Consider the following 20,405-nt stretch of genomic DNA (forward strand, 5'->3'; position numbering starts at 1 on the left):
GGAAGTGGTGCTGGAATTTGAACCCAGGCCTCGTGGCTCCAGTTTTTCTGCCTCAGTCATAACCCCATACAACCTCTCATCTGTGGAAAAGAAAAGAAGGGCACATATCACGTTCATATCAGCTCCTAAAGGAGTGACACAGCTATCCCTTTCTTGTGGTGGGGAGCAGAGGGGTCATTGTTCTTTGTTCTTTAGTTTCAGGATCACCTGTTGTTGGATGGCAAGGTCTCATCACTGCTTAAAGCGGTCAGTTCTGAAGAATCTTTTTTCCATCTTGCAGAATAGGTCAGTTGGCATTGTGTTGTGGGTTTCATTTTCAAAAAAAATATGTTGAAGTCTTAAACCCAGTATCTCAGAATATGACCTTATTTTTAAACAGGGCCTTTATGGAGATAATCAGGTTACTTTGTTATGGCAGCCCTAGGGAATCAATAGAGGTTGAGGGTGGTTTTTGAGTGCGTGAAGTGGCCTCTTATTAGCTGAGGACTATTTAAACTCTCAAGAGGGTACCTCATTTCCAATATCAGCAGAAAGTGGAATAACTTCAACCCTCTGCAGTGAGGTTAATGAGGTATCACATGAAACAAAAATCTCACGTGACCACTTGGAAATGTATACAATTGAAAACGTTTTTCAAGTTTATCACTACCTCAAAAAACTTACCTAAAAATATAATTTACGTCAGAATCCGAGCTACGTCGTTGCATTAGGCAAGGTTGTTAGATGCTAGGGAAGATTGTTTTCCTCCAGATCTATTCAAGGACCACTCTCACCAACTTTCCTGCCATTATTCACACTACAGGGACAGCCCCATCTGATTAAATGAGCAGTTTAATTTATTCTATATTCTAAAAGGACAATACCTATTCCAAGTTATAGCCTTTCATTATTGGACAATGGCCCTAAATTGTATGCCAGGTATTTGATTGTCAAATTACAAGTTTAGTTTTCATAGGCCAATGTTTTGTATGAGGAGCAGAAAGCACAAAGCAAAGCTTACTCTTTTATAGCCGGCTGCTATCCTCTTTATTCCCTTCTAGAGAAACACACTGGAAATATCACATTGTTGCTGAATTTATTGACAGTTCCTTGATCTTGATTCTTGTGTACAAGATTTGGCTGCTTGAAGAGTATGTGCGTAATCTAGACAGAGCCCCAGGTTTAGATGTTTTCATAAAACTGACCCTATTATGATTCTGCTGGGAGCAGAGCCAGTAGAAATAGTCTTTTGACACAGCAGACCATTGTCTTTGGGGTTACAAAGGATTGTGTGTAGGTTTCCCTCTTTCAGACTTGGTTCTTAATGATCTGGTTGAGCTAACTTCAACCCCTCCCTCTTCTGGTATTGAGAAAAGTAGCACATTCTTTTTTCCATGAATATTATGGTTCTATTATTTTAAACAAGGAATGACCTCAATAGGCCTCTGACCCTGCTGGCCAATTATTGTCCAAAAGAAAGGCCACTGATAAGCCTTTTTGCCTTTTCTTTTTTTCTTTTTCCAAACAAGTGATTGTCTTTGTTAGATATTCTCATCTTTTAGCTGGCTTATAAATAACTAACAATCCCATACAACTTATTGCTATTTCCTTGATGTGCATTTCATAATGGCTTATCTTGAGACACACAATAGAAAATATTCTGCTCAAAGATAGTGATATTTTCAGTGCTATGTTGATTTTTATTTTGGCCAAAGCAGTGTCTAATTACCTTTGGCTTATTTGGGCTAATACTTGGGCATACTAAATGGGCATATTATTTGGGCCTACTAAATGGAATAGAACTTTGAGGCCTCCACTACTGTTTATCTGGGTCTGCAGTAGGTTCACAATAACTTTCTAAACATAATCCTAAGTAGTCTGTCTGCTCACCTCATGGGGGTTGGCCCAGCTGTCCATTGGATATGTGCCTTTATGAACTCCTCAGCTTCTGTAAGAGGATGGAACCCTAGCCCAGCTCTCGGTCTGTTCAGATAGTGGAGGACGGACTCAATGGCACAGGGAATAGCCATTCTCAATGCATTTGTCACATTTAATAACAAGTTTGTCACCAAAATAATGTTGATCAAAAGCTAAGAGGAACAATATTAAGAGAAGATTGCTAAGTTTTATCTGCCTCCATATATTCTAAATTACATAGCTAGATCAAAGCTGATCATTGGAAGCTGGAACACTGCTTTGGTTGTATTAGTCATTTCTGTCTTTCCTTCTTTCCAGAAACACATCCTTTCCCTGTACAGTGCTTGAGCACGTGCTGCCAGTCTACCTCAAGAATCACCTTAATAATCAGCCCTGTGGATCTTGTATGAACAGGGAGGAAGCTGTGGTGATTGTTCATTATGTCACCCACTTATGATGATCTCAAGGAGAGTTTTTGTCTGGTCTGGGTACCAAGAATAATTAGACTTCCTTGGGAAATTTGGATTGTTAGTGTATCATGGTTACTATGAATTGTATAACTGATAAGATTTCTCTTTTCATGTTGGCTGCCGGAAAATTTAGGGCCGGATTTATGGCCCACCCATTGGACATATGTGGGCTATTGTAATATGCATTTTTAGATTCATTTCTGGCTCTGTTTCATCTCTACTTTTGTTTTACTTTCTTCTCTTGCCCCACTTTTAACTGATGCTATTGGGTCATCTTCTACGTGTCTTATTCTCGTCTACTTCAAATATTTTTGGGCTAGATCAAAGTATAAAATAAACACATGTACATAAATGAAATAATCTCAAATAGGGCTTTGAAGTGAATGCTGCTTCTATTGGAGAAGGAAACAATAGGGGCTTCCAGATGCAGGGAACAACATGAAAATCATATAAAGGAAGAGTAAATGGTTTTGACAAGGGATCTGATAGAAAAAAATCTTCCTTATCATAGTTAAGGTGATATAGCAAAGCAACTCAACTGAGTTCTTTAAAATAGAACATGGGAAAAAGGAGCATTGTATAAAAATGAAATTGATTTTAATGTCTCAGCCTGATACATTTTATTTCAGGTATGAATTTGTGAAAATATTTTCATTGATTTACATTTGAGTGAAACCTAGAAGATCTCTGGAAATAAATCATTGCAATAAGAAAATCATATTAGTATCTTTTTGCTTAATACATCTTTATATTATTTAAATGTTTCAGAAAGAGTTAAATGACAGAATTCTTTCAATTTTATTTATGCCTTCCAGGGGGGTCATGCCTATATCCATTTGAAAAACAAATGTGGAAAAACTCTATACCTTATTATAAGAATAGATATAAATTGGGAATTCAGGGGAATAAGGATGGCAAAAATTCAAATAATTCAAAGATAAACATTATGCCTACCTTATTTACCTAGAAATATTTTATTTTCAAGGCTCTATTTTCATTGATTAGTTCCATGAAGTTAGGGGTTTATGTCAAATTGGTCACCACTGTATCCTAAGTATTCAGCCTATTGACCAGCATGTGGTAGAAAATCAGTATGTATTTGTTGAATGAATGAATGAATTAAATGAACATGAGGTGTAGACTATATTTTTATAATCAAGATGAAATTGATTTGACTTTGCAGAGGCAATGACAAGGACTGATATCCTATTCGAAGAATGAAAGTTAAGATAAAATGGCCTTTAGAGTCAATATCCCAGATTACTAGTTTTATAGATAATTTGAAAATTTACCTCCACAGCATGAAAGTAAATGCCAAGATGACTGTTTTATTGAAAAACGGTCTTCCTTTTGGTGCTAGAATAATAAATACTGGTGCTAGGAGGACATGAAAGACCATCAGCTCCTTCCCTTGGAGGTGAGGGGCCAATGATTGAGAGGTGTTATCCTTTGACCAAAATCATCTATCGCCTCATTTCCACAAAAGCTGTGTGGCACGGTGGTTATGCACACTCACTCTGGAGATAGTCCCTGCTAGAAGTCTGGCTCATCTGCAAGATGAGAATAACAGTTCCTATTTCATAGAGTTGTTTGGAGAATATGATAAAATAATGAATGCAAAGTATTTAGAATAGTGAATGGTATTAATTAAATCAAGAATTCCAAACTATGGCCAAGTTATGTTATTAGAAAGTGAGGCATAACTAGCTTAAGAGTTCGAAGCCAACTTCCCATATTACAATTACTCAAACTAATGGATTGTGTCATCCTCTAAAATACCTAGACAGAGTGTCACATGCACATCATTCCCTACCTTTCATATAGTGGCCCTTATGAAGACAGAGTCTGCCTGCATGGTTAGTAGGCACTAAAAAAGGTCTGTTCATTTTACTTGAGTAATTATCAATAATATCCTTCAATGAAATTAATGTAGTATTCTGGGATCAAGACATTGTATATGCAGATGCCTTTAATGATTAATCCAGGTATTGAAACTATGAATCTTTTGCCCTTACTCAACTGTTTCAGAGGGGAATAATTTAGCCACATTGGCTATTTGTCTATATCAGTGTTTTTCAGTCTTGGCAGTTTTGACATTTTGGGCTGGATATACTTTTATTGTGTGAGGTTGCACTGTGTATTATAGGAGGTTTAGCAGCATCCCTAATTTCTACCACTAGATATCAGGAACACCTGTCTTCCTCACCAGTTGTAACAATAAAAAGTATGTTTAGAAATTGCTACATGTTTCCCAGAGAGCAAAATCATCCCCAGTTAGGACCACTGGGATAGATTTATATCAAATAGTACTGCTCTTCATTATATTGTATAATAAATCTCTTGACTATACTTTGAAATGAGATCATAGAGTCTTCTTTCTGAGGCAATTAAAAACAGAATGGTAATTCTCAGTTCTGGAATGGTCAGAGAGTTTGGTCAAATTACCTTTTGAAGTATCTCTGCATTCTCTGGATTGAAGACACAGAAGCCCTGCATGCCTCCTTGGGGCAGCCCGTCTCCTTGCCTGCATGAATAAATACTTAACCCACAATCTCCACTTTTGTCTTTCCATGATGTATTATCAAAGGACATTTTAGTCAAATTACCGGTGAATATACAAATTTTAAGTCAAAATTACTGGTGAATAGTCACAAATCTTGCCTCCTTTAAAATGTTTTTATTTTGTTTATGAGTTTCCAATTTACCCAGGTTTCTTTATCAATCCCAGCTGCACAAACATTATGAGTCACTTCTAGGTCTATTAACTGTATAGCAGGACAGGAGGTTTGCAGGGACAGTGGCCATACACACATCTCAGAGCCTCTCTGCACATTAGCAGTGGCTATTACTCATGGCGCTTGGAACTTATTCTAGCATGGCTGCTATAGCAGACTCTAAGCACCCACTCCCACTCTCTCTAGCTGCCCCACCCCACAGACAATCAGAGCATTGTTCAGAACAATCCCAGAGCTGTTCAAAGAGTATTGCCCAGGGCCCAAGCGTTGCTGTTTATTTGTGGCACTAGATCAAGAATGATATGGCAGTAGCTTTTTGGATGTGTTTAGGAAAGACTTGTACTAACAGCACCTGAGGCTCTGGCCCTTCCTCACAGCCTTCTACTGTCACTGAAAACAATGCTACATGGATTTGAGGAGTATGGACGTGTTCTGGGAAAACATGCATCAGGAATGCACCCAAGCTCATAGTGGCCCCGGGGTTTGTTGGCACACCCTTTAGTCCTTCCCTGTTTCAGGTGTATGTCACAGCGTATGTGAGGAAAAGTCAAGGTTGTCCATGCTTTGTTAGGTGCCTGTTGGGCTTATTGGTCAGGGTGGGAATGGGGAATCAAGACAGAAGATGAAGAAGCTAAGAAAGCTCTAGAAGAACAAGATGTTTCCTGTCTCTACAAAGTGCCCCCCAGCTCCATCCAAAAAAAGTTTGAATGAAGACTCTTCCCAAATTCTGGTCAAACTTTAATAATTTTAAACATGTGCAATGTGAATGAATTAAAATAAATCATACTTAAGTAGTGTGGTGCAAAAGGATCCAAATTCAGAATATCTATAACTTCACAAAAATGGAAAAATACTAGCGACAAAGAAGACTGGCTAAAGGAAGGGCCAACAATAAATGAACTCATAACCTTTTGCTAGGCTTGTGTTTCTGAGTTAAACACAGATAAAGCAGAACTGTGAACAAGATTTAGAAAGAACTCACAAAACAGGGCTCCCTCTTATTTAAACATTCTTTTAGCACTAAGTTTATATGGAGCATGGAAGAAAATTTATTTTGAACATAGTGACTCGTGTTGGCACAGTGTTTTTATTGACTATTATTCCAAGCTATGGCTTTTATATTTTCCCATTCTCTTTGATATTTAATGAGTACATTTTAAAGAACATTTTTCCTATTTTATAGTCAGAGTACTAGCTCTAACAACTGAAAATTTGTAAAACTGTGCAATATAGCCCTTCCAACATGGTTCCATCAGTTATACGCCAATAAATAACAGTGATTTCAAGGATGATTAATCATAATCATTATAAAGCACTTTGGCCAAGCCAACATCTGTTTCCATGGATACGGCAGCCGGCCATCACAGTTCTGTAATTTATATGTTTTAGTTATTGTTCCCAGATGACTAAGAGGACCATTCTACACAACATGACCTTTTAACTTTAGGCCCCAGTGGGTTCTGTGGTTTGCTTGCAGCCTGGAGTCCTTTTGAGAAATTTTTGTTGAAAATGTGTGGAGATCTGAGGAAATGAAACAGAATTTCAAAGGTCTTCCCATCTTTGTTTCCTCCAAGAGGCAATGTGAAGAAAAGGACAGTGGTGACAATGTCAGTGACAAGTAACTAATAGTGCTGATGATATTATCAGGAAATTAGAGATCTAAAGAACTCACAAGGCACTGGGGAGGCTGAGGAGCAGAAGTGGAAAGGTGGTTCACACCCAGGTCTCCTGACTTTCAGGCATTAGCTCATCTTTTCTTCAATTATTTTAGACAAATATATTTTATTTTCTTTATTGAATGAAGACTTATTGAACCTTACTATCTGCCAAGCTCTCACTTCAATGCTGACAAGTTACTGGAAAGTCAATGGGAAGTCAAAATCTGTCCTTGTACCTGCTCATGTGGCTGAGACAGAGGCTAGTCACTAAGCTCACATTAAGCGAGTAATCACACATGCCAATGGACGGTTAAGCTGTGACAAGTGTTGAGTAGGTGTGATCTATCGTACCCCGAGGGCCTGTCACTGAGTATTAGGCCTACTTCCAGAGGTAAGAACAGACTTCTTTGGGGCAGTGTCACCTGAACTGAGATCTGAGGAAGAAATTAACTATGTGAAAATCAGAGAAAAAAGCATGTCAGGGATCAACATGTGCAAATGCCTCATGGCAAGAGGAAGCAAGGTGAGTACTAACACTAAAAGGTGTGATAGGAGTCTAGAAATCTGGGACACGGTGGTTACATAGGATCTGTGTAGCCCATAGTGAAAACATCCTGTCTCTGCAGTAGTTCCAGTGAGAACTGACCTGCAGCAGCCTCGCTTGATTGGGTTGTATCAGAATCAGAAACAGTAGGTGGAGACTAGTGTTTAAAATCTCTTTCTAGGTTGGAAGATAGAAACACGCTTTGCTTTGATAATTTAATTTTCTAAACGCCCCCTATAATTTGTTTCACCAATTTATTCTGTGAATGCTAGATCCTATGGACAAGACCTGAGGGTGTTCAGGTCTTGTCTGTCACTGACTCGTCTGGTTTCAAATACTGCAGGCTCATCGTCTGGGACTTTGGTCTCTTACCTGCAGAGCAGAGAGGCTATGCAGTGTTTTGCTGTTGTGGGGCTGAAAGAACCAGTGTAGTATGACCTTTTTCTTTCTGTATATAGGATTCAAAAATTATTTTTTACTGTATTGGATGTATAAGAAACCACAAATGAAGTGCACCCACCTTCATTAATTTTTTATGCTGTGAACCACATTACCATATATTCAACAGTGAAAAAAAACACATATTTATTATCTCACAGCTTTTCTGCGTCAGGAGTCTACAAAATTGGGTCCTCTGCAGGGCTTCTATCAAGGTGTTCATCAAGGCTACATTCTCATCTGGAGGCTCAACTGGGGTTCTGGAGGCTCTGCTACTTCAAACTCAGTAAGGTGGTTGGAATAATTCACTTTCTTGTGGCTATAAGACTTACAGCAACTTGCTTCTTCAAAGCCAGCAAGGAAAACAAAACCCTAGAAAAAGTTGGCTAGCAAGATGGATTCTTATATAACATAATGTAATCACAGGAGTGACATCCTATTACCCTTGTCATATTTTATTGGTCACAGATCCTTCCCATACTCAAAGCGAGTAAATAGTACAAGGCTGTGAATACCAAGAGGCAGGGGTCATAGAGCCAGTCTGTCTGCCATACTCTCCATGCCCTGACTTTACAGACACATACACAAATGTCTAGGCAAGACCTGGGTGTTTTTTGTGCTCTCCCTTACTCATTGTGCCAGAGAGATTCCTGCACATGGTTTGGTTGCCACCTAAGAGGAATGTGAAAGTTCAATAGTAATTGAAAATGCTGGTGCAGTGCATTTCCCAGACCCACATCTTCTGCCTTACTTTTAGGTTTCACATGCTGTTCTCAGCAATCACCTGTCATATGAGCAGTCTTGCATTTTCATCACGGTTAAACACTGCATCTCTTAATAGGTAAAACTACAACTTGCCCTGGTTCCTCTCTTCTGAGGCAGGTGGTCTCAATATGCTTTCCCTAGAGCACCATCTGTCCATCGTCTTCCCCCTGTGGTCATCGGGTGGTCATCTGTCTTCTCCTGACTAACCAGACAAGCTCCTGTCCTCAATCCATCAGTGGGAACAGCAGTACTATTTTAGTATCTGTCACAACAGGTGAATGGAGAAAAACCAGTCTCATGTCATGCCCCAGTATAATTTATCTTTTCTGGAATGTCATGTAAGTAAAGCCACATAGTAAGAATTCCTTTGAGTCTGGCTTCTCCTCTACCCCCACTTAGTATAATGCCCTTGTGGCTTATTCAAATTGTCACATGTCAATAGTTTGTTCATTTTAATTGCTAACTAATATTTTATTTTACTGATGTACCACATTTTGTTTTTTCATTAAGTAGTTGAGGTGTTTCCAGTTTGGGGCAATTATCAATAAAGCTGCTTCCAAGTTTATATGCATGTTTTTGTATAGACATGTCTTTAGTTCTCTTGGATAAATGATTGTTAAATAATAACCAACAAAGTGATATTTCGGAGGTCCAGTAATGCACTACCACATACCAGAAATATTCATGGCATGTTGAGGAGATGGCATTTTGAGGGATGCTATAAGAGATGGCTAGAATGTTGGTATATGCCTTTTCAAATATGTGTATACTTAGGATTTTTCAATGTGTGCAACTTGAGAAAAATAACCTATAGGGTTTCTTGGGCTACATTAATTTCCCTCTGTTTCCCTGTAGTAGAATTAGACCAAGGGGTAGAGGTAATTGCTCATGGTCTAATCTTTGACTAGACAGATTAATTTCAAGGCCATATTTCTTTTCTAAACTGCTCTCTATAGACTTGTAGATTTATTGCTGCTCTGTCTCTGGTGCTGAACCCTCTGGTATATTTTACCCCTCTTCAGTGAAGGCTCCTCACTGAAGATGCCGAGGCTTTCTAGAAAACCTTCCACTAGATGCTATTGTCTCATTCTCTGTTGCTTGTATGGACTGGAAGTCTTCCATTAGAATAATTGATATAATAAAGCTCTACTATTTATCTCCATGTCTCCTTTACTTTAGCAGTACAAACTTGAATATGCTATGTTCTTTTTGGTTCCACCCTTTTGCCCACGTAACCCCCTTTCCTGTGCTTTCCTATTTTTTTCCCCAATGGATGGACCCTCTTCTTCCTTTGTAAAGTAAAGCTTTTACATTTGTGTAGTGCTCTGAACATGCTGCTTGACAAATTCATTACAGTAATTTACACAAATCACATATTCATGGATTTTCGCTTTCCAGGTAGAACCTGTGTCTTACTTAATTCTTTGTGTCTCAAGGGCCTAGCCTAGTTCCTTGTGGAATTAATGACAAATGGATCACCAACTGTTGCAGGTGATGGGGAAATAGAATGCTGTCCTGGGATTTTCCCTAGTTCGCCTGCTTCCCATAGAGGGGATCAGCAAAAGGTGGGTATACTGACACCAAGGAAGGTACAGGGAGCCTGGTTGTAAAGGGAGGAGTAGGGCAATGGCTGAGTCTTACTGAGGCCATGATGGGGCCATCTGACTCTCATGGGGTGTGATAAAGAAGCAAGCAATTTGAGACAGGTAATGGTTGTATGAACCAATGTCTGTGTGGACACACAGACAGGTGGAGGTCAGCAGACAGGGCCAAATCCTGAGCTTAGCTAGAGGTGAGGAAGGGAACGCTAGACCAAGAGAGTCATCAAGTCCTAGATTATGGCCTTTGGCATCATTTTATCTTCTCATAAGAAAGAAAAGACTCAGCAGAAATAACGTTTTAACCAAGGTGTTGCATTATTTAATTGACCAGAAATGCTGGCCCCAGGGCTAATATCTGATTTCTAGTTAGTTTTCTTATTTCACCATGCAGTGCTAGACTAAGGAGGGAGGTTTCATGGTGCATTAAGGAAGACAGGAAAAAAAAAAGAAAGGGGAGGGGTGCTCGAAGTAGTATTATAAGAACCCGAATTATAAACCAGGCCCATTTCAAACTTTTTTTTTTTTTTTTTTTTGAGACAGGATCTCACTCTGTTGCCCAGGCTGAAGTAGTAGTGCGATCATGACTCACTGCAGCCTTGACCTTCTGGGCTCAAGTAATGTTCCTGCTGCAGCCTCCCAGGTAGCTGGGACTACAGGCATGTGCCACCATGCTGGTTAATGTGTTTTTTTGTTTTGTTTTGTTTTTTGTAGGGACAGGTTTTCACTGTGTTGCCCAGGCTGGTCTCCAACTCCTGGACTCAAGTGATCCACCCACTTTGGCCCCCAGAATGCTGGGATTAGAGACATGAGCCACTATGTGTGGCCCCATTTCAAACTTTTATTTCGGTGAGGCATGATGGTGTCTACTGCTGTGAACAGAACATTTCTATGTTTTCAAATGTGACTCCTGGGCAGACAGTTGTACTTAGGCTGCTCTTCACGCTATCACTCCACACAGGAGGCAAGTTCTTTGCTTCATATTTTTATGCAACACTGGAAGACTTGCTAGACATAATACATTGTGCAGGACTTTTTGGAGGCTGGAGATCTTACTCTGGCACCTCTTTGAGCCTGTGGAGGTACGCAACCCACCATGACACAAATTCCTGCAAAGACTGAGCTGCTGACAATGCTGTCATCTCTTTATGTCAAGGTCATAGAGGCTTTCTTCACTCAGGTTTCCTTACTAGTGATCTTGGGGATGCAAAGGGAAACAATAATTAGTCACGTTTTTCACCAATCAGGGTATCTCAAAATGAAAAGTACTGAAAGAGTAAGTGAGGTATAAATGATACAGCCATTTTGTAGAGTGATTTGGAAGTTTCAAAACAAATTAACAAACAGGAAAAGTACACATGTGTTTTACTTCTGTGTTCTAAAGAAACTCTTCTTTCTAAAAAAAGGTATTTTTATTTTTATTTTTTAATCTGCTGAAGAAACTCTTCTAATGCATGAGTGGGTCTTCACAAAGCTGCTTCTCGTTCAGTAGTGTTTGTGAAAGTAAATCTTTGAAAACACCTAAATGAAAACAATAATAAAATATCCTAAGAGAATAAATATCATAGAGTTTGTTCATACACTGCAATGCAATCCAGTGGTAAAAAGGAATGAATACAACCTCTCCGCCTAAATCTGGATGGATCTCAAAAACTTACTATTAAGTGAAAATATCACAGAAAAATATGATTTCATGGTGCAGTGTTTAAATGTTAAAAATCAACACAAAAGTAACAGTATGTAGCATTTATGGATACTTTATTATATATAGCATATATGTTATATATAATATAAATACTATACTTATTTATAGTATTTATGGATATGCATATGTATCAAAGTATCAAAATGGACTGGAAGGTTAAATAGCAAGCCACTGGTAAGAGTTGCTTCCAAGAAGAAGGGAAGAAACCTGGTTAGAGGGTAGGTGAGAAAGAGGGCTTTAATTTGATTTAGAATGTTGATTTTAAAAAACCCATATTTAAAAAATGTTAACATATCATCGTGTGTGTGTGTGTGTGTGTGTGAGAGAGAGAGAGAGAGAGAGAGAGGAACAGATTTTTTATTTTATTCTTTGAGTTTTTTTTAAAGTTCTCAAAAAATATCATTGACAAAGTAAATCACCATTACTTAACAAATGGAGAAATTTGAAACATTTTAGAGCAACCTTCCTGTGTGTGGTGTAAGTGATAGCTGAGCCTAAAAGGGTTTCAGAGGGTTAGGTTCCACAGAATGTGTGATAAGGCATGCAAGGGTATATAATATGGGGTTATAAATGGATAGCAGCATCCAGAAATGACTCCTTAGCAAACCCATTCAAATAAACTTGGAACTGCAAAATGTTTTAAAACAATGTGCCCAAAGTAGATTTTAAGTAAAAATTTGCTGAATTGGATATGCACAATTATTGCAGCTAATTGCATTTTTAGTAGAATTATGGAAAAGCAGTGTGACAGTGTGTGTGACAGAAATCACCTTTTTGAAGGTTTTTCTGCTGTTCAGATGTGTGGCCATAGAACAAAAGTCTTAGTGAGCTAGAAGGGAACCACTTCAATTTTGAAAGCAAGGGCTGGATTTACTAAAGTAAACACTTCCATTCACTGATGTTCAGAAAGCTAGACCCCTTGCTGCTATGATTGCCAGAGTAAAAAATGTCCAAAGACACTGTTGGAAATCTTTGATTTCTTTTCAACTGAAATGATTGAGATAGTTAAACTATGCTATGATCATAGATTTCTGTATCCCAGAAACCTGTTACTGTTGAACATCATCAAAGCTAAGTTTCATTAGTAAATTATTCTGTTTATTAGTAGTGATTTTGTGTGTGATTTTGTATGCAGTGTACCTAACAGGTACAGAATTTGCTGTACAGTAACGTATTAAATAAATACTTCCCATATAGGAAACTGGATTAGTCTCTTACTTATTTTCCAACTACCTCTTTTTCCCCTGCAATCCATCCCTCACTCTGATTCCAGATTAAACCTCTCAAGAAATGTCTGATGTTATCAGTGCTTTTCTTGGAAGCATTCAAGAATATCTCACTTTCTACTGAATTAAGAACAAAACATTTAAAAAATTTTTGTTGTTTATTGAGATCAGTGGTTTTCAAACATTTGTTTTTTATAATTGTAGTAAAATAAACATAAAATTTACCATCTTAACCATTTTGAAGTATGCGGTTCATTGACATTAAGAACATTCACATTACTGTGCAATCTTCACCACCATCCCTCTTCAGAACTCTTTTCATTTTGGAAAATGAAAACTCTGAACCCCGTAAACAACTTATTCTCCCTTCCCTACAGTTTGTGACAACCACCATTCTACTTCTGTCTCTATGAATTTGTCTACTCTATGAATTTGTCTAGGTATCTCATAAAAGTGAAATCATACAATAGACATCTTTTTGTGACTGGCAGTTTTACTGTGACATAAAATACAACACACACACACACACACTAGGTTAGCCTTACACAGTCTCCAGCCTTGGAAATGACACTTGAGGACAGTATGTAAAGGCCTTCCCTGTTCTGTAGAGAATATGGGGACTGAAGAACAAACTTCATCAGTTTATGCCAATGTTCTTCCCTAATTTTACTCTCCAGCATTTTACAGCATGATGAGCCAAGTGCTTTACCTTTGGGCTGGCTACCATTTGCTCATTCTTTCCCCTGCCTGTCATACTGAGAGGTGACAATGTGCTAGCAGCCCTCACTCTCAGTGCCTCCTCAGCCTCCGGCCTCTGCGTCCACTCTGGCAACGCTTGAGGAGCCCTTCAGCCCGCCATGGCACTGTGGGAGCCCCTTTCTGGGCTGGCTGCTACACATTACAAGAATTCTCCCAAAATTCATGGCTTCCATGAAATCTTATTCCACTTAAGGGAAGCACTTTGTACTTCTTGTATAGCATTTGAAGAATGAGTTATCTGTGTAATATTTATGGGCTTTTGAGTATTAGTTTACTCTTCTTCATTCCATTATAAGCTTTTCAAGGGCTGTACTTATGACATATTTTGTCCTGTATAGTGACTTGCAAATGTTAGAAGCTTAGTTAATATTTAATTATTACCTGACAGAGTACACATTTGTTATGGAATAGTTTACCCCAATCAATTAAAATCAACTATTAACCACCTTGAACTCAATTGTCCCTTTTTTTTAATTTTTATTTTTTGAGTCGGAGTCTGGCTCTGTTGCCCAGGCTGGAGTGTGGTAGTGCAATCTCAGCTCACTGCAAGCTCCGCCTCCTGGGTTCATGCCATTCTCCCGCCTCAGCCTCCAGAGTAGCTGGGACTACAGGCGTCCGCCACCACCGCCGACTAATTTTTTGTATTTTTAGTAGAGAGGGGTTTCACCATGTTAGCCAGGATGGTCTCGATCTCCTGACCTCGTGATCCGTCCGCCTCGCCCCCCTTAAAGTGCTAGGATTACAGGCGTGAATCACCTCCCCCGGCCAATTGTCAACTGTTTAATTGTCTTATCAAATTAAAAACTAAGCAAGTGGCTGGGCGTGGTGGCTCAAGCCTGTAATCCCAGCACTTTGGGAGGCTGAGACGGGTGGATCATGAGGTCAGGAGATCGAGACCGTCCTGGCTAACATGGTGAAACCCCATCTCTACTAAAAAAATACAAAAAACTAGCCGGGCGAGGTGGCGGGCACCTGTAGTCCCAGCTACTCGGGAGGCTGAGGCAGGAGAATGGCATAAACCCGGGAGGTGGAGCTTGCAGTGAGCTGAGATCTGACTACTGCACTCCAGCCTGGGCGACAGAGCGAGACTCCGTCTCAAAAAACAAAACAAAACAAAACAAACAAAAACAAACAAACAAACAAACAAACAAAACTAAGCAAGTCACTTTATAATTTGAGACCTGTGTTAATATGGTAACTTTCTTGGAAAAGGCTCTGGTGCAAAAGTGTACTCATTTTCTTGTGGTCATCTATGGAGACCAATTCAATAGCATGGTAAAACCAGAGTTGGATGACCTCCAAGAGCTCTTGTTGGATGGAATTCTACCAATTTCCTTGGGAGAAAAGGGATTTTTTTCTTTTTTTCTGGTCACTGTTTCCAACTCTACAAAACAAGGGATATTTTCCAGAGGAGTTTTGTACGGGATCTGATTTGCGGTGGGAAAATTACACAGTATCAGGATGGCATGTCTGGACAAGCAGGCATGGTGCAGGGTGAATAGACCTTAGGAGTCAAGTCCTTAGAATACTTCAAGGCACTCACTCTTTGTCTGAATTATATATAACTTGGATTTCTATTTTATTTTTAAATTTATTTTAAATACTCGGGTATTCTTTGCCTTGTTCCATAACTCATTTTAAATTGCTAATGACAAACACATATATCAAAACAATGAGATGTAAATAGGAGAGAAAAAACAGTGTTAAAATTAGAGCAAATATAAGTGCGAGTCAGAGGAGAGTTAAGACTGGGATTGGGAGATGGAAGGAAGGAGAAGATCATAAGACCCATACATATTCTTATTGGATGGGTCTTCCTAGTTGTTAGAGATGAACAGGAAATTGGACTCTACCTTTTCTGGCAGTCAAAGTGAAAACAAAAGTTGGCCTGGAACATCGTTTTAATGTCCAGGGAGGATAATCATACCAATTTTGGTGAGAAACAAATACTTCATTAGATTAAAATCTAAACAAATTGCTAACCTGGAACTTCCCCTAAGGGCAGCGGATGACATTCTCCAAAACACCACAAGCAGTGGTGTGACTCTAGCATCATTCCTCAGTAAGTAACAGAAACAAGTCCCATCTCAAAGGCCAATATTGTTCAGGCTAAATATGTCCTTTTCTGAGGGGTTAGCTTGATTCCAGGGTAAAATCTGAAATGCTAAAAAAAAAAAAAAAAAAAAAAATGGAAAGACTATCTCCCAAAAGGGCCTCCATTAATATCTTCTTCCAGCAGGCTTTGGATATGAAGTAGAAGGCACAGAGCTCATGCTTGCATTTTTTACGAGAGATTCTTCATTATTAATTGAGGGTACATTATTAATTATTAATTGACTCTTAGTCACATAGCATGCTGCATTATTCTTATCTTTAGCATCTCCACCAACATAACTTCTGTCCTCAGAAAATATCTATTTAATGCCCACAGTGATAAGCACATGGTCAATGATTAAACATGAGTTGAACAAACAGTTGAAAATAAGCCCCAAGTTTATTTTTCTCTGGAAGTTGACCATTAAGTAAGCACCAAAGATGTATTCAGAGATAAGCAGAATTTTTCATAATCAAGTGCACACACATGAAATACCTTGTTTGGCAGCTGAGGGCAAAATGGTTTTAAGAATTGTATCCAGGGGCTGGGCGCGGTGGCTCACGCCTGTAATCCCAGCACTTTGGGAGGCAAAGGTGGGCAGATCACTAGGTCAGGAGTTTGAGACCAGCCTGACCAACATGATGAAACCCCTCTCTACTAAAAATATAAAAATTAGCTAGGTGTGATGGCACACACCTGTAATCCCAGCTACTCAGGAGGCTAAGGCAGCAGAATCTCTTGAACCCAGGAGGTGGAAGTTGCAGTGAGCCGAGATTGCGCCACTGCACTCCAGCCTGGGCGACAGAGCAAGACTCTGTCTCAAAAAAAAAAAAAAATGTATCCAGGAAGTGGAACTTCAGAAAGTTTTAAAATGACAGGATGAAAGGATGGTCAGAAAATGAATTCTTGACAAAGAGCAGTGTTTAGGAGAAATCTTTTATGGAAAGCATGTGTAATCTTCTTATTTCAAAAAGTCAAGGCCCACAAAAATGATAAAAATGGACATTTCTACAAATTTTATCTCATTTTATCCAGAAATTGTCCCACCTAGTAAAGATTATTATATGATTGTGTACAGAAAGCATTTGAGAGTAGCTGTAGAAAGATTCTAATATCACAGAGCCAAGACTAAGAATGTTTTCTGACTCAAATCCAGACCTTTAAGAGGTTTCTTCCCTGCTCTCAAGTCTGCCAAAGACATATCTAAAACCTGATAAATACTAGACAGGGAAGAGAGGATCCAGCACTTCTTGGCTCTCTTCTTCCTCACCACCGTATCCAGCTACATCCTTTTTATTCCGAAGTTCCTTCTCATCTTGTTTTCCCTTCGTGCCAATCCATAAAAGTGGAGCATAGGGTCGGGCACGGTGGCTCATGCCTGTAATCCCAGCACTTTGGGAGGCCAAGGAGGGTGAATCATGAGGTCAGGAGTTCGAGACCAGCCTGGTCATTACGGTGAAACCCTGTCTCTACTAAAAATACAAAAATTAGCCGGGCATGGTGGCGCGTGCCTGTAGTCCCAGCTACTTGGGAGCCTGAGGCAGAAGAATCTCTTGAACCCGGGAGGTGGGAATTGCAGCGAGCCAAGATTGTACCACTGCACTCCAGCCTGGGCAACAGAGTGAGACACTGTCTTAAGAAAACAACAACAGCAAAAAAGTAGAGCATAGGATAGAACATCTAGTGGATATTGGTACTTATGGATTCTTAAATTTGGGAAACTAGGTTAAAAAAAAACCACTGCACATTCTCAGAGGAACGTTACAACAGTTCTTGATAAAGTTAGAACAAAATAATTCTTATTCGATATGTCAGTTAAGAATTGGGTTCAGCTGTAAGTACCAAATACTAGAAATAGTTGTAGCTTAAGCAAGACAGAAGTTTACTCTCTCTCATGTGTAGTGGACATCTAGGGGCAAACCATTCAAAGCTGGTACAGCACATCCATGGAGTCATCAGGTTCGAAGATCCTCTCAGCTCCATCAGTTCTAACACTAGCTACCAGTCATTGTGTCAACCTCATGAACTGAGACGGTTCTTAAAATTCCAGCCATTATACCCAGTGCAGGTTGACAACAGGGGAAACTGAGGAAGGCTGAAAGTCTACTCATGCCTCCTTTTTAAGAGAGGTATAAAGAGGGGTCCAGTGGGTCATAAAAATCTTTGGGTTATATCATATTACCCTGAGCTTAGCCACAAGACTGCAGGGGATACCGTTCCTGGTGTCATGTGCCCCACTAAAAACAGGGGGCTCTGCCCCTGAGGAAGAAATGGAGGATGGATATGGGTAGCCGATGAGCTATGGATACATAATTTGGAACACATAATTATAATTAGAATTTCTAGTTTCTGATGATTATAGGTTTAGGAGATATTTTTCCAACTTAGTTTTCTCACTTAGCCTCCTCTTCTTGGGTTGCACCTACTCTTGACCTCAAATCTATGTAAGTCTCATCTCATATGTTCTTATAGGAAAAAAATAAAAGAAAAATAAATTGACATCTCATTTATTTTGTTCACCCTAATTATAGTTGATTAAAACTCAACATGCTTATAATACATTTTACCACTAAATATAGTGGCATCTGTTGCTTTCCTATTAATACTTTTTTTTTTTCACATTGATAGTCTTCACTATTTACTTGTATTTTGAAAACTAAGGAGTATTTTTGACCTCATGTGAATTTATATCATTGTTTTTGGCAAGATTTTTGTATACATTAAAACTACTTTCAAATCCCTCATGCCAAATTTAATTATGTTTAATTTGGAATCACTTTTAATGAAAGGTGATCAGGAAGACAGTCACTTAGTTATTTTCAGTTTCTAAATTTTTCTCCGTGGCACAAGATTCCTGATCCTTTTGAAGTTAGACATAAAAGAAAACTACATCCCACAAATCACAAGGTAGATTAGGAAACATTTTGAAGTTCCCTCTCCCTTCATTCCTCTTTCTTGCTAAAAATAGACTCCTTCCTTTAGAATTCCTTCCACACTCTTCCTCCTAAAAGAAGGCTTACTCACTGAGCATGACACTTTTTTTACAGATGCATAAACCTCTAGAATTTTCCACCACCTGTCAAAAGCGTTTAACTCTATCCATTTGTTATTCTTTAAAAGTTATTGCTGAAAAAAATTTAGTTTTGAACAAAGGCAAAATGAAACACTTAGAATTTCTCAAGTTTAACGCAACAGTCTCATGTTTGCGTATTTTCTTCTAGTATCATCTTTCATCTAATCTAAGATGTATCATTATTTTATCACCACTAAGAAAAAGCTTTTCCAATTAAAACGCAAGTCTATATTGATTGTAAGATGTACCCTTATTTCATAGCTGTTGACGTGTTAAAAACATGCCTTGTAGAATTGAGAAAATGTGGTATATTTCTACACAAATAGATGTTTTCACAGTTACATTCATAGAGCACATACTTCTCTGTATTCTTTTTTTACTCAAACTGTAAGCCATAAATATTTTCTGTATTTCTACATTTACTTTATAATGATTATTTTAATGACTACACAGTTTTCCATCAAGTTGATGTACTACAATTTACTAAATCATTTTGCTATTGTTGTGTGTTTACAGTATTTCTAGGTTTTTGACAATAAATATTTTATGCATGTAGATTTTTAAATATTGTTGAATAATTTATTTCTTAATTCCCAGGAGAAGAATTTTTTGAATCAAAATTCTTGAAAATTTGTATGGTTCTGGGAATTTACCTATTGCTGTCTAAAAATGGTTGTACCAATTTCCAGTACCAACCAGCAGTAAATGAGTATTCAGATTCCACAGGAACTACCCCCAAAGTTGTGAGCTATTTAAAAATCTCAGCCTTTTTCTTATTTTAAAATGCTTCATAAATGTTGCTTCAATTTATACAAACTAGTAAGAGTGAATATTTTTTCCTTGTGCTTATTTATTAAATTTTGCCTTATTAAGGTTTATTTACCAACCACATATTGTTTTAGTTTCTATTACTTCCTTCCATTATTACTTGTCACTGGGAGTTTTAAAAATAGTTGCCTTGCTAGTGTGACAGAAAAAAAATCTAACCTTTATTTTAAGCTCCAAGATTGTGGTAGTGGCAGAGTGGGGTGTTGTGAAAGAGAGGTGCTGTGACCCCTGATTTAGTGGGAAAACTGGGAATTTCCTAAATCTGCATTTCTAGCATGTTTATATGGGGTCCAGTGGCTTTGTTTTCTGTTGTCTTTGAAAAACATAGGGTGATAACTGTAGAGAGCCACTGTAGAATGAAGATTCTAGTGTTAGGTCTATTGCATTTTTAAAGCAGCTTTATTAAGGTATGATTGATATTAAAAACCTGCACATATTTTAATGTGTACAATTTAATGAGTGTGGACATATGCATAAATCCAAGACATTATTACCACAATCCAAGCAATGAACATATTCATCATCTTCAACATTTTATATGTGTCCCTTTTTTTATATGTGTCCCCTTTTTTTTGGTGATAGGAGCAATACCATATTCCCATGTAGTGCCACAAG

Source organism: Macaca fascicularis, chromosome 13 (genome assembly GCF_037993035.2).
Source record: "Macaca fascicularis isolate 582-1 chromosome 13, T2T-MFA8v1.1".
NCBI lineage: Eukaryota > Metazoa > Chordata > Mammalia > Primates > Cercopithecidae > Macaca > Macaca fascicularis.